We start from the raw sequence: 12,777 nt of genomic DNA on the forward strand, positions 1-12,777 counted from the left end.
GAATGTAACTTCTCTCATCAATATTGATACAAACGCAAGCATCTAGAGAATAAATAATCTCATCATCAAGGAGGATTTTTTTGATCATGATCACTTCTCCCAACTGGTATAAAGGAAATGTATGAGGATCAGTTTGAAGAATTTGTATGTTGACATCAAGGCTTAAAGTCCTGTCTTCCCATTCAACAAAATCCTCTTTAAAAAACACTGAAAAAAATCGTCTCTCTTTTTCACTTGAATACCACGGAAAAGCAAACTAGCAGTTCCGGCCCTCTCGGGCTCTGTCTGAGTCACTCAACATAAGCGTTGCGTGACAAAAACAGATTGTGCTACAAGGAGTTCCTCACGAGTAACTCAAGTCTTATGTCTGTAAAGTAGGAAAGACAGACGTAGCCAATAAACCTTAATGAATTTTCGACAGCTCGAAATATTCCACAAAAAATATGAGCCTTTTATCTGGAACTTTTTAGCTATCCAAAACCATGGTATCACGCAAGAGTTTTAAATGAAATTGCAGCCTCCAACGCTGCAGTGTGGGGAAAAACTAAAATGGAGATAAACGAAAATGGAGAAAAGATGCATGGTGTAAGAAATGAGGCTGTGATGAAAAAACCGGCACAACAACTTCAACCATTATTCACGTGTGCTTTATAAACTCGAAGTGGGAGCGATGCATATCTTTTTGGCAGCCGATTTCGCGCTATTGTGGGCGGCTGCCGTTTTGTTTGATGCTTACTGCTGTAAGATTTGCTTCGTAGGACACTGGGTTATAAACAATTTAATTTTCTATGCAAATATCCCATCATTTTCAAGAAAGAACTTTTCAATTTCGCACCGTAACAGACAAGGATGAGGGCAAAACAAGCAAATTTCCGACTGAACAACCAGGGTGTATCTAACAATTAAAGTGCCACTGAAATGAAATTTTCGTACTTTCTGTTATTATCCCAATCTATAGTTCCAAACGTGCTTAAAGTAATGGTGAACTTTATTTCTGTTAAATCCTAACGGAAAGTGCTTTTTTTAGCTGTTGAAATCGACTTTTTGGAGCAAAACTGTGTCCGGGCTCTGGAACCGAGTTTAAGGACCTTGTGACGTCACTGGTTGTATTCACGCAAGAAGCGCTGTAGATTCTCTCTTGTTTTCACTTGATTTATTCACGTTTATTCTTCATATTGTCGATACCTACTAGTTTTCTACCTTGTAATCTCTGTCCAGCCTTGACAGGAAATACACGTCATAAACGTTGGAGGGCGCCAGAGAGTGTAGATTCACCAAAATAAATGCTACAGATTAGAACAGCTCAGTATACTTTTCGAACATCTTGAGTACTCGATTGGAGATTTCGAAGACGAGTGTGGCAACTTTTATATCACGTCCTGAAGCCTAAACACGATATTTCGTCGTCTGTTTTCAGCCTGGTTCTGAAATTTGGATTCTCACGTTTATCTAAGGTCTATTAACAAGGTTCGAATATATCCTCGGCAGCTTTACAGCATTAAAAGCCGTAAGCGCATCAGCCATCCGCACAATCACGAAGTTATTAACGGTGCACAAGCTTTGAGTCGAGTACTTCTTTGCACATAGAGGGCATCTTTTTATGATACTAATAAGTTTGAGTTCTTGTAGTAGACAAAATGTATCTTTGAAAATTGTGATCCGCAGCAGGGTTTGCTTTATCGCCGCGTACGTATCAGTGTAAACAACGCGGGAATTTCGCTTCTCTTTTACACGTATCTCTCAATTGCAATATTTCACAGCCGATGGATTACTTCGAGTTCTTTAGCACATACTCATATCTATGATCTTCATTTAATAGTATCCAAGTTCAAAACAATTCGTTAAAACGTCACTAGTTTACACTCCTTTCGAAGGTTTATTAAACAGAATTTGAACCAATTTGCATATATGACCTTTCGCCGCCGACATTGTCACGCTTTCTCTCGTTTCCTGAAAACATAAGGTGATGGCAGCTTAGTTAACCTTTATAGTTTAAATTCGCTCCCTCCATATATAAGAAGAGGGTTTCTTAAATTGTTGCTGTTGTGATAACTTGTAGGATGTAGCAGATACAACTGGACTAAAGGTCACTGTGGCACAATCTTGTCCGCGGTGAAACTCACAAAGCGTCCGGTTTCCTCGAAGCGAAGCGACTCGAAAACTCGAAGCGTGGTTGCTGCGATTCGTGCAGCAGCAGTCTGGATAATATTTTCAAAAGCCGCTTTCTCTTGTTTTCATGTCTTTTTTACTTTATGAGTGTAGATATTGTTTAATTGAGTGCTGGCCATTTTACCAAGAGTCCTGATCATTTTGCGATCTAAGAACTCCCACTCGTTTGCTTGCTTACATAAAATATCCTGCAAATATCCAATTAAATAGACTGGAAAGCCCCAGGATCGACTCTCGACCTCTTCATGTCTAAGGCTACTATTGTTAGCTACTTTACAACTCTGAGATGTCCTTAAGATGTTTTTTGGGGGGCTTCGAACAGTAATCTCTTCTCCCATAATCACTCTAAATTTTCAGCGCGGCATGAGAGTAATACAACCAGTGACGTCACTAGGCTGTTTTTGGCCCCGCCAAAATGGCCGCCAATTTTGGGCTTAACCAGCCAACTTCGAACGGCTGAAAAAGCAGTTTTCGATTACCGTATGCGGAAAAAAAGTTTGCAGTGTTTCCAAGTAAGGTTGAAACTTTATTACTAAGCAAAAATCCCACATACAAAAATTTCGTTTCAGTGGCACTTTAAAATTGCAAGCGTACGTTTATCGAAAAATGAAACTCGGCGAAAACCCTGACTCAAGCTAAAAAGACGAATGGAAACATAAAGATCACAGCGAGAAGCGACCAAACAACAGCTACGACGGAGACTAACAGACACACGCCACACCACATCCAACCGGGGTTGGACGCTCGCTTAGTAGGTGAATTGATTTCCAGTTGAGAACCGTTGAGGCATGAACCGGTACTAAATGAATAAAATTTGTGCGACGAACATTTGTGTGTAATTCAAAATCACATTTCAGTGAAACTGTCGCTTGTTCACCATATTTTTCTTCCATACATTTCATTCCTAGGAGGGTAAAGGAAACGTATGAGATTTTCAATCAACCTACTATTTATGCACGTCATGCAATGACTACAGCAAACTGCTACTTGCATTCTTTACGCAGAAACTATCTGTAAACGTGTTACGGGTAAGGTTGAAGGTTGTTTTCCCAGAGAGATCTAACCGAACGCCCTGAAACAAAACCAATACTATTGACATTTTGAGTGGAATTATGTCATTGTCGGGGAATCCCCTCGTTCAATTTAATTATGCAGAGTGTTATTAATGACTATATAAACAGTCACGCCATCCTAGAATGTCACTTATTCGAATTCTCCACACGTTCAACTGTTTACAAGTCTTCTTGGTCCTTTTATTTTCATTTCACTAGGTCACGTGCCATTCACATCTCGGAAACTCTGGAAAGAGTCTTGTTTGGAAGCCATTCAAAAAAAATACAAGAATCGTTTACTCGACAAGTGCGATCATGTTGTTGCCATGCGAGACCCGTTACCTCAGTGAATACACATCACGCGAACGCAAAATTCCTCTGCGATCTATTTACTGTTTACTCTGACGAAAAAATAAAACCTCCAACGTCAGCTTACTCATATTTTGAAAAGAATAGGAGAGAAAACAACTGGATATAAGCTGGTTGTTGTGAATCAAAGCCACGGTCAAAACAAGCCTGTTTCGCTTGGGTCAGGATGATCAACTTATCGTTGTACAAACTCTACTCTGTATTACATGCCTTGCCAATGAGAGAACAGAATTTACAATCATAAATTTTAGCAGGTTGATTGTTATTGCTACTGGTAGGTTGCTTGCTACTCTACCTTACAATTTCTTTGAAGGAGGACAATTTCGCCAAAAGCAAGATTAAATTTAGACTACTTTATAAAATTTTACAACACTGTTCAAGATCGGAGACAAGGGACACAAGTACAGAAAAGCCTATATTGTACGGCGTGTGGTAGGTTCATAAGTGTTTCCAGTACAGTGAAGATTTTGCGGTAAACATTGCCCATGTTTGCCCGTTTTCGCTGTCACGAAGGACTTCAATTCTGACAATGTTGGCCTTTTTCGCTTTAGTGAAGGATTTTGTAGTAAAGATATTTTCACCGCAAAATACCTGTCATTGACACTGAAACTAAAACTCTTATGAACCTACCAAAAAAACCCTGTGCGATAAATTATATAGGGTTTGGATTTTTCAAACAGATTTCTCACTGTAAGGTAGATCAAGTAAGGGAATTTGCAAAAGAAATCGCATTACACTTTCTCTTTATAAAGTCGCAACAAGGCAGAGGTTTGTTCACCTCTAAAAGTCTGCAATTACGTCAGAAAACACGTTTTGGAAGCCACTCTTGTGCGGGTCCGGAAATGATCCCAGGACCGCAAATGATCCCCAAATTGAACCGCAAATGATCCCAGACCGGAAATGATCCCCATATTGCACCGCAAACGATCCCGATCAAAAAATAAGGAATGGCATGGATTTATATCAGAGGAAGGTGAGAACATATTCAAAAATTATGAACTAAAAAACATGTTCTATCGTTTTTACAAAAAAATATTCCACAGTTGCTGTTTTGTTCTTCGAACGGTTCAGATCGTTTTCACGGTCACGCAATAAAAAAAATAGTAAATCGAAAGCCAACCAATGGAAAAAGCTAAGAAATTGTGATGTTTGCTATAGAAGATAACTACATAAGACACTTAGCTTCTTCAAGTTGTAGGCCTGTGCATTTCCCCAAACTTCAGAAATTCGTCGTAAATGTTTCCCAGAAATTTACGGAGCCCAGTAAGAAAACGCCATGTTAACATACATCCGTGGTACACCAATATGGCGGCCGGAATATAGTGTAAACATCTGGAACTTACTTTGGCTTGCCAGGCGACTGACTATCAGCACTAAACAAATAAGCATTTATATAAGCACTTTTCCTAATGCTCTAACTTCTAAAACGGCTCAAAATCATGAGATAAGTATATATTTTTCAACAAACTCGATCGTGGCGTTGTGTCACGCAACCTCCATAACCCTGAAATTCAAAATGCTCTGGTTTCCAAACGAAGCACGCTAATTGTAAACAGATATAAATATACCGCCTCTTATGCCTGATGAGGATAAAAACACGTCACGTGAAGACGATCTAGTGAATTTAGAAGTCTTAGAAAAACACATACTTGTAAACATTCCCGAAATCCTGGTGGCGATAGTATCAAATATCTATCAAAAAGCTAACTTGTCAAAACGAAGCGCAGGCCTTGGCCTTGCTTGGTTATGAAGCTGAACTTCATAACTATAGCTTGGAATTTTGGCTTCTTAGGATACTCAAGTAGTCATTTCCGAGGAATTAAAGCCAAATTACGGCCAAGGAAGAATTACGAAAAAAATTTGTTCAAATTTCCAGTGCTACACACTATGTGTTTTACAGAGTGATGAAGCGTTGTAGGTTTGTGGGTCTACTCAGGTGACAGCGACTTCCTTTATAGTTGCTTCATGGTTAGATTTTAGTTTAAAACTTTAGACGAGTGGCGTTAATGGCTGATAAAATGTGATTTAACTATAACACCGAAATATCAATGTTTAACAAAGGAGGATATGTAGCGTAAGTTGCACTGATCATAATTTTACTGAGAATTGTGAAGAAATGCAAGCCAAGTCCTGTTTTGATGATTGAGTGGTATATTCATAACATCGTAGTTAGCAACAAAATTTAGTCGAAAGTATGAAAAAAAAGCAAGTTGTGAGCCATTATAATTATAAGATGGCTTTAATAAAAAACATCGGTACTCACGTACGCCAATTCCCTATCCACACCATCCCACCATCCATGCCATTCGTTATTTTTTAGTCGGGATCATTTGCAGTGCCTATTGGGCATCATTTCCGGTCCGGGATCATTTGCGGTCCAATTTGGGGATCATTTGCGGTCCGGGATCATTTGCGGTCCTGGGATCACTTGCGGACCCGTACAGTTTTCAATTGAGTGTCGAAAGTAATCAGACAATTACTTTGGTTTTGGTTTTGGTTTTACTTCGGTTTAAGATTGGCTGATAATTGGTAAGTAATTGTTTGGTTTTGGTTTTACCACACTCAATTGAAAACCCTTCTAACACACCCAAAACCAGACTTATTTACTTTACGGTCCGTTTACTTGCCGCGGGGCTGGTCTCGTACCGTACGTGGAGCGCGGGATCCCAAATATGACCCAAAACATACCATCTTTATACACACATCGAGAAATAAGTATTGTTAACAGAATGAGTCGCACGTTAAATTGAAACGAATGGGAAAGCAAAGCTAGGTCACAAAAATAAAGTAAAACGTAACGGAGAAAATAAAATCTTACGGTGCCGCGCGGGCTCATGTCAAATTCGAGGAAGACTCGCAGGAGAGACAGGAGAGACAAATTCAGGCTATATAATTCACACTTAATTTTTTCAAATTAAATTGACACTCACCCACTTGCTGCAGTTAGCAAAACCGCTCATCATGTTCTGTAGGCCGCTTTTCAGATGTGTTCCCCGCCGTCCCCATCTTGTCCCATAACTTTAACAACACCACTGTAATTATTCCACCGATCACTGCACTAAACATTGACAATATTGCACCTTTCCAAAATTCGTTAGAGGGAAACATTCTGTTCGTTTGTACAGATCAAGCACAAATCACACCGCACACTGTGTAAGAGATTTGTAGCAACTCGCGTATTCAGTCTTGATCCTGCCACAACTAAGAACAAACCCTGACGTTATATTTGGTCAATGGAGTCGAGTTAGCCAATAGCGAACCGCGCCTTTTTCACTCCTTTCCGGAGTTTCCTAATCAACTTACGAACGCACCGATGTTTAAATTATTGTGTTGGCTATTGTTATATGGCCATTGCCCATTGCAATTGTGAAGCGCCGAGCTTGATGAGTGTCAAGCCGCCAATATTCCAAGTCAACTACTTGATTGTCGATTTGACAGCACGACAGTCCATCAAACTGAATGGTAACTGATAACGACCTCAAACTGAGGCATTCATCTAAAAAGCATTCTTCAACCCGTCACAACCTGAAGAATATACTCTACTGCCATCTCCAAGCTGTATTTGTAACAGTATTTTAACGATCCAAACAAGGGAGCGTGGAACACCACGAGTCATTTTTATTTCACTGTTTTAGGTGACTGCACATAACTATGGACCAAACAACGGCACAAGTCGAAAAATCGATTTTGCTCATTTTTTGCCCACAGATTGGCCCTAGCTAGTAAACAAACGGACCATAGTTAGTTTCTGCTAATGCAGCTTTTTTGGGGAGAAATTTGCGAAAAACGATTTCGCCCCGATTGAGCTCAAAATCTACTTCCTGTTATGCTAAATTGTCTGAAAATTTGATTGCTTTGCGCGTCGCACAGCAGCTACTTGAGAATCTTTCAATGGTCTTTACATTCAGCTCAGGTCTTCATGGTATGACTGAGCGAAAAATAAAATAAATCGAGGTTTCGTTTGAGCCCGGAACGAGATCGAACAGAAACGCAAAATATTGGGATGTGTTACAAACGAATTATGGCACTAAAATATCGCCATATTTTTCTATGGGCTATAACTTTAAATGTCATGAAAACAATTTCTACGGGTAAACTGTACACCCACCTGTTTGAAAATCAAAAAATATCTCTGGGCAAATGGTTTTAAGTCGCCCGCCTTGGCCTGTGCTTCTCATAAATTTTTCCCTGAACCGCCGTGAGAATGTAAACAATTGTGTGACGCTGGCGGTCACCCTGAATACATAATTCTTTTCCAACAAACCGCAGATCTCAGAGCATCTGGGTGAAAAAAGAAAAACATAATGGACCACTTTTAACTTTAATATTTTGAAAGTCATCGCTTTGGAAATTTCGTTAATTAAAAACGCCAATTAAAAGCAATTTACTTGGAGTTCGGGTGTTACTGCTATGTCGTTTTAAGCTCTCGTTCTTTCTTCGATCATTTTAATTACAAGAACGAGTTCTAGAAAGAAAATCGTTCTAAGCTCATTTGTTAAGCGTAATGACAAGTTGGTATTGTTGATTTGTAGCCTTACTTGATCATAAGGAACGCTACAGTGATTAAATTTGTATTTGTTGATTTCGACGGATCGATTTTCGGTTAAACCTTTTTATTGCACAATTAGTGCCTTTTCTCCTGCTAAAAAGTTGGAAAAAGTAAAGTAAACAAATCCTAAAAGTTTAAATCATAAATAAGAGTCATCGACAGTGCGAGTGTCTCGGTAAGCTGTTAATTTGAGCAATTACTGTGCTGGACGGATTGCTTTCCAGGTTACGCACGTACTATACATATAGTTCATTGTGCGCGAATGTTTCTGTTTCAAACAACTGAAATGCTCAATGCTTTTTTTCTTTTTTTCTTCAGTCTTAAAACTTAAGGTTAGAGTTAGGCTAAACCATAAACTGTTTTGGCGGCAACCTATTTTTGGCTAATTGCTTAATCAAATTATATACAGTAATAGCCCACGTATAAGAACCTGAATTTTTCAGTTTAGCCTAAATAGGTTCTTATATAAAAGCATATTTAGGCTACCAAGGTTCTTAAAATAGGTTCTTATATTTTCATATGAATTTCAACTGAATACACTATATATATTACAAATATCATCTCATAATACAGTATAAGTCATTTATTTGTACCATAGAGCAATGCCTATAGGCAGTTCAGTGCAGGTACAGTATATGTCCTTAACAAAACATAACAAAGAAACTCATGTTGAGAAGCTGAGGCATTGCCCATTGGGAGCTTACGTTGTTTTGATATTTTGCAGTTTTTTATTTCATTGGGATATATTTTGATATTTTACATTTAATATTTTGTGATTCTCACAGATGTGGAGATGGTCAGAAAGCTTTCTTTGATACTGTAGTAGAGTACAGTACTTGCAAATACTTGGGGAATTATTTGGATGGCAAACACAATAGACATACAACATGGTACTCAAGCTTGAAAGAAAAAAAAAGTTATGTCAAGTTACTTTAAAATAGATGATGATCTTAATTCAGTAGTTTCTACCTATACACTTTTACAGCAACCCCACTGATAAGAACCTAACTTAAAATGTTAGCCTTAATAGGTTCTTATGTGGAGGGGGCTTAAAATGAAAATTTTAGCCTAACAGGTTCTTCAAACCCAGGTTCTTAAACGTGGGCTATTACTGTTTATATTTCATTGAAATTCGCTCTTCCGTGACCGACTTCCGCGAACAAAACAAGACTGGATGTTCGCTGTTCATTTAAGACTACAATCCTGGTCAAAAGTGTTGGGACAGTTACGGCAAATGACTTCACAGGCAGCCTGTCTTAAGACCAAAACCGCGCAAGCCCGCCTACCCCCCTTCCCCCTGTCAATGTTGATAAAAATCTTGAAGAAAAAAAAAATCCTTGACAATAGCTTCAGAATAGTCACGTTTGAAGAATTGTTCGCCTCCTAGAACAGTATTCTCGAACTAAAGAGACGATAAGATAGATATTCGAGCTTAAATAAAGTTTATGTATGTATGTATGTATGTATGTATGTATGTATGTATGTATGTATGTATGTATGTATGTATATTCACGTCTTATTCCAATAATAGCGATTTTTCAGTAATCGCGTTCGGTTCCAACACAACTGTCTAACCACTTTCTATTGTCCCTTTTTCCTTTTTTCCCACATCCGATCTAGTCTTCAGAATAGCTTCATTTTCATGTAACCTTGCTAGGGGGAGGCGGGTCATTGTACTTGCTTCTATTCATTTTTTGTTCTAAAACGTTAAGGACGTAGTTGAAATCGTGGGTTTTAGCGCGCAAAAAGGGGAGGTGTCCCAACAACTTATGGCCAGGATTGTCGGTTTACACTAGAGGAAATTGTTCCGGATTCGTGATGAATCCGGAACGTTTTAGTGCCGGATTGATTTTGCCGTTTACACAAAAGTGGACGAATCCGAAATAAAAACTCCCCGGTTTGGTCGTGACTCCGGAGATTTTGAATCGGGAATTTAAAGTGGGAACTTTGAATCCGAAAACTTTTGAATCCGGAGAGTTTTGTCGTGTAAACGATTTTCTCTCGAATCCGGATATTTTTCCGCCTGTGATCTTTTAAGTTTGCGGTGGAACGAAAATGGCGGATTACATGATCCAGTCATAGTCGAGTCGTAGGCACATTGATGGCCATTTGATGGCGGTCGCTGGGTGATTACCTCGTGCTGTTTCAGGTGTAGGTAATCACTTTTATAATGGGTAATGCTATACTCCTCAGAAACCCAATTTATACTTTACTGCGCAGATGACGACGATGGCACGATCGAAAACTTCGCCGGTTCTAGATATTAAGGAAAGACCAGAATAAATACCTGGAGGGACCTGACATGATGGACAACAGTACCGTGGTCAGCGAGTTGAAAGAAAACTTCAGACTGTCTCAACCTACCCCTAGCCTTATTTTCGGAGGCATTTTGTTTCTCGTTGTCGAGGCAACGAACTGCTTGTTAACCATTCCATAATGAATGTTCCCGGAGTTATCGTCGTGTGTAAACGGTTACTGAAGAATCCGAATATCCTTTCACTGTAAACCCCTACTAATCCAAATACTCTAAAACTGATGAATCCGGGAACTTTTACGAATCCAAAAAAGCTCCTTTAGTGTAAACCTAGTCCTAGATCCACCACTGTAATGTTCATTTGTCTGCCAGTGTTATGATCTGCAAATTTCAGTTAATTGATCAAACAACCAAAGTAGAAAAGATGGATTTTTTCCCAGTATGATTGAAACTTAAACGCAATTTCTTCCTCGGCTAATTCAATTCAAGAAATTCCGGGTTTTCTAGCTGAGCTTGAGCATATTGTGTGGGTACAAATTTTCTACAAAGATAGAAGAGCTGAGATGCCGTCACGCAGTTAGTAGTTTATAGAAATTATGGTATTTCCACTTGACTTTATTTGTCAGTCAATGCTTCAATTGCCATAAACCATAGAGGATTGGTTGAGTGTATCTCTAAAACTGCCACTGCATTGTAAGTTATCAGTGAAATCAATAAAATAAACAAGTGTTTAAATCATTTACCGGAGTACTGTAGTAACGTTCTTTATCAGGGATGTCGTGGGTGTTGCAATGCACATGAAAAAACATATATATTTATACTAACTTAAAAAAAAAAAAAAATTCCATTATTTTATCCACACAACGTTTCAAAAATTGCTTTCATCGGATTGCTGGAAACGAATATTGTATTCGAGTGGCTATCCGCGTCACGCAATTGTTTACATTCCAACGGCGGATTTTGGGCAAAATCTATGAGAAACACAGGCCAAGGCGGGCGACTTGAAACCATTTGCCCAGAGATATTTTTTGATATCCTAACAGGTGGGTGTATATTTAACCCGTAGAAATTATTTTTATGGTATTTAAAGTTATAGCCCATAGAAAAATATGGCAATGTTTTTATGCAATAATTCTCTTGCGACACACTGTCAAATTTTGCGTGTCAGTTTGATCTCTTTTCGGGCTCAAAACTAACTTTGATTTATTTTATTTTTCGCTCAGTCATACCACGAAGACCTGAACTGAATATAAAATCCATTGAAAGATTCTCAAGTAGCTGTTCTGCGGAGCGCGAAGCAATCAAGTATTCGGAAAATTCAGCAAAACCGGAAGTAGATTTTGAGCCCAATCGGGTCGAAATCGTTTCTGGCGTATTTCTGTCAAAGAAAGCTGTATTAGCAGAAACTAACTATGGTCCGTTTCTATTCTTCCTAGGACCTATCTATGGACAAAATACAAGCGAAATCGATTTTTCGACTTGTGCCATTGATAGGCGATTTAGGTCCATTTTTATAGGCATTCACTCTTAAAAGCTAACACAGCTCTGATTCGTTCGCGTTACGACGACGAAACATTCTTGTATTCACACTAGTTTATGACCAAGACCAGCTGTCATCTGTTATAAAAAGCGACGTTTACAATCACTAGATTGTATGCTACTGATGCTATATAAACTCTTCAGAGAAAAAGTCATGATGTCTTGCAAGGCAAATTAACATTTACAATTCTCATTTCTACAAGTGACTACACTTTTTAACATATTGTGCCCAAAAAGAACCCAAAGACGTCTTGCATGTTGTCAATTCTTGCTTGAGTTCTGTATTTCTAAAATGAAAAAAGAAAACTAATCAAATCTATTTTTCTTCATTCCTTAAATTACGTTCGTTAACCTGTGTGACTGGATATGTTAGTCACGCGACGTTGCAATGAATAAAACAAGGACGATAGTTCTCTCTTCCTGTCTCTTTATCCTTCCTATTTCGCGATCAACCATTCTTTTTTTTCTCAGTGAAAAAAAGAACACTAAATCACAGGTTATGTCCTTCCTCGTTTCAAGCCAATCCACCATTGCGTGGCAAACAACGCTATCCACAAAGGCTGCCCTAGGAATATATGGAAAGCTTTGTGCTTGATCAGTCACGACCTTTACTCAAGGATGAGTTATTTACAAGTAGTGGGTGGTGGATAGAATGAATATAATGGTGAGAGAATTTTGATAAATTACGCAGCGCTGTCCGAAATGTTTAGAAGCTCAAAATTTTAGTGCTACTAGCACTGTGGTCCGCACGGGTCGGCTGTTTGAATTTATACCACCTACTTAATTTTAGATTTAATTTACCTGGCTTAATTAATATCCATACTTTGCATGGTGTTTGACGTAAT

At 38.7% G+C, this 12,777-nt stretch overlaps 1 protein-coding gene and 1 pseudogene across 1 annotated transcript in view; one reads left to right on the top strand and one right to left on the bottom strand.

Annotated features, from left to right (window-relative positions):
• Window positions 1-12,777, top strand: part of LOC145491002 (kelch-like protein 2) — a 167,416-nt gene that overhangs the window by 72,880 nt on the left and 81,759 nt on the right. The gene's annotated exons all lie outside the window — the stretch shown is intronic.
• LOC145490479 (uncharacterized) overlaps window positions 1-12,777 on the bottom strand; it is a 56,514-nt pseudogene that overhangs the window by 2,141 nt on the left and 41,596 nt on the right.

The sequence above is a fragment of the Orbicella franksi genome, chromosome 6 (genome assembly GCF_964199315.1).
Source record: "Orbicella franksi chromosome 6, jaOrbFran1.1, whole genome shotgun sequence".
In the NCBI taxonomy this organism is placed as follows: Eukaryota; Metazoa; Cnidaria; class Anthozoa; order Scleractinia; family Merulinidae; genus Orbicella; species Orbicella franksi.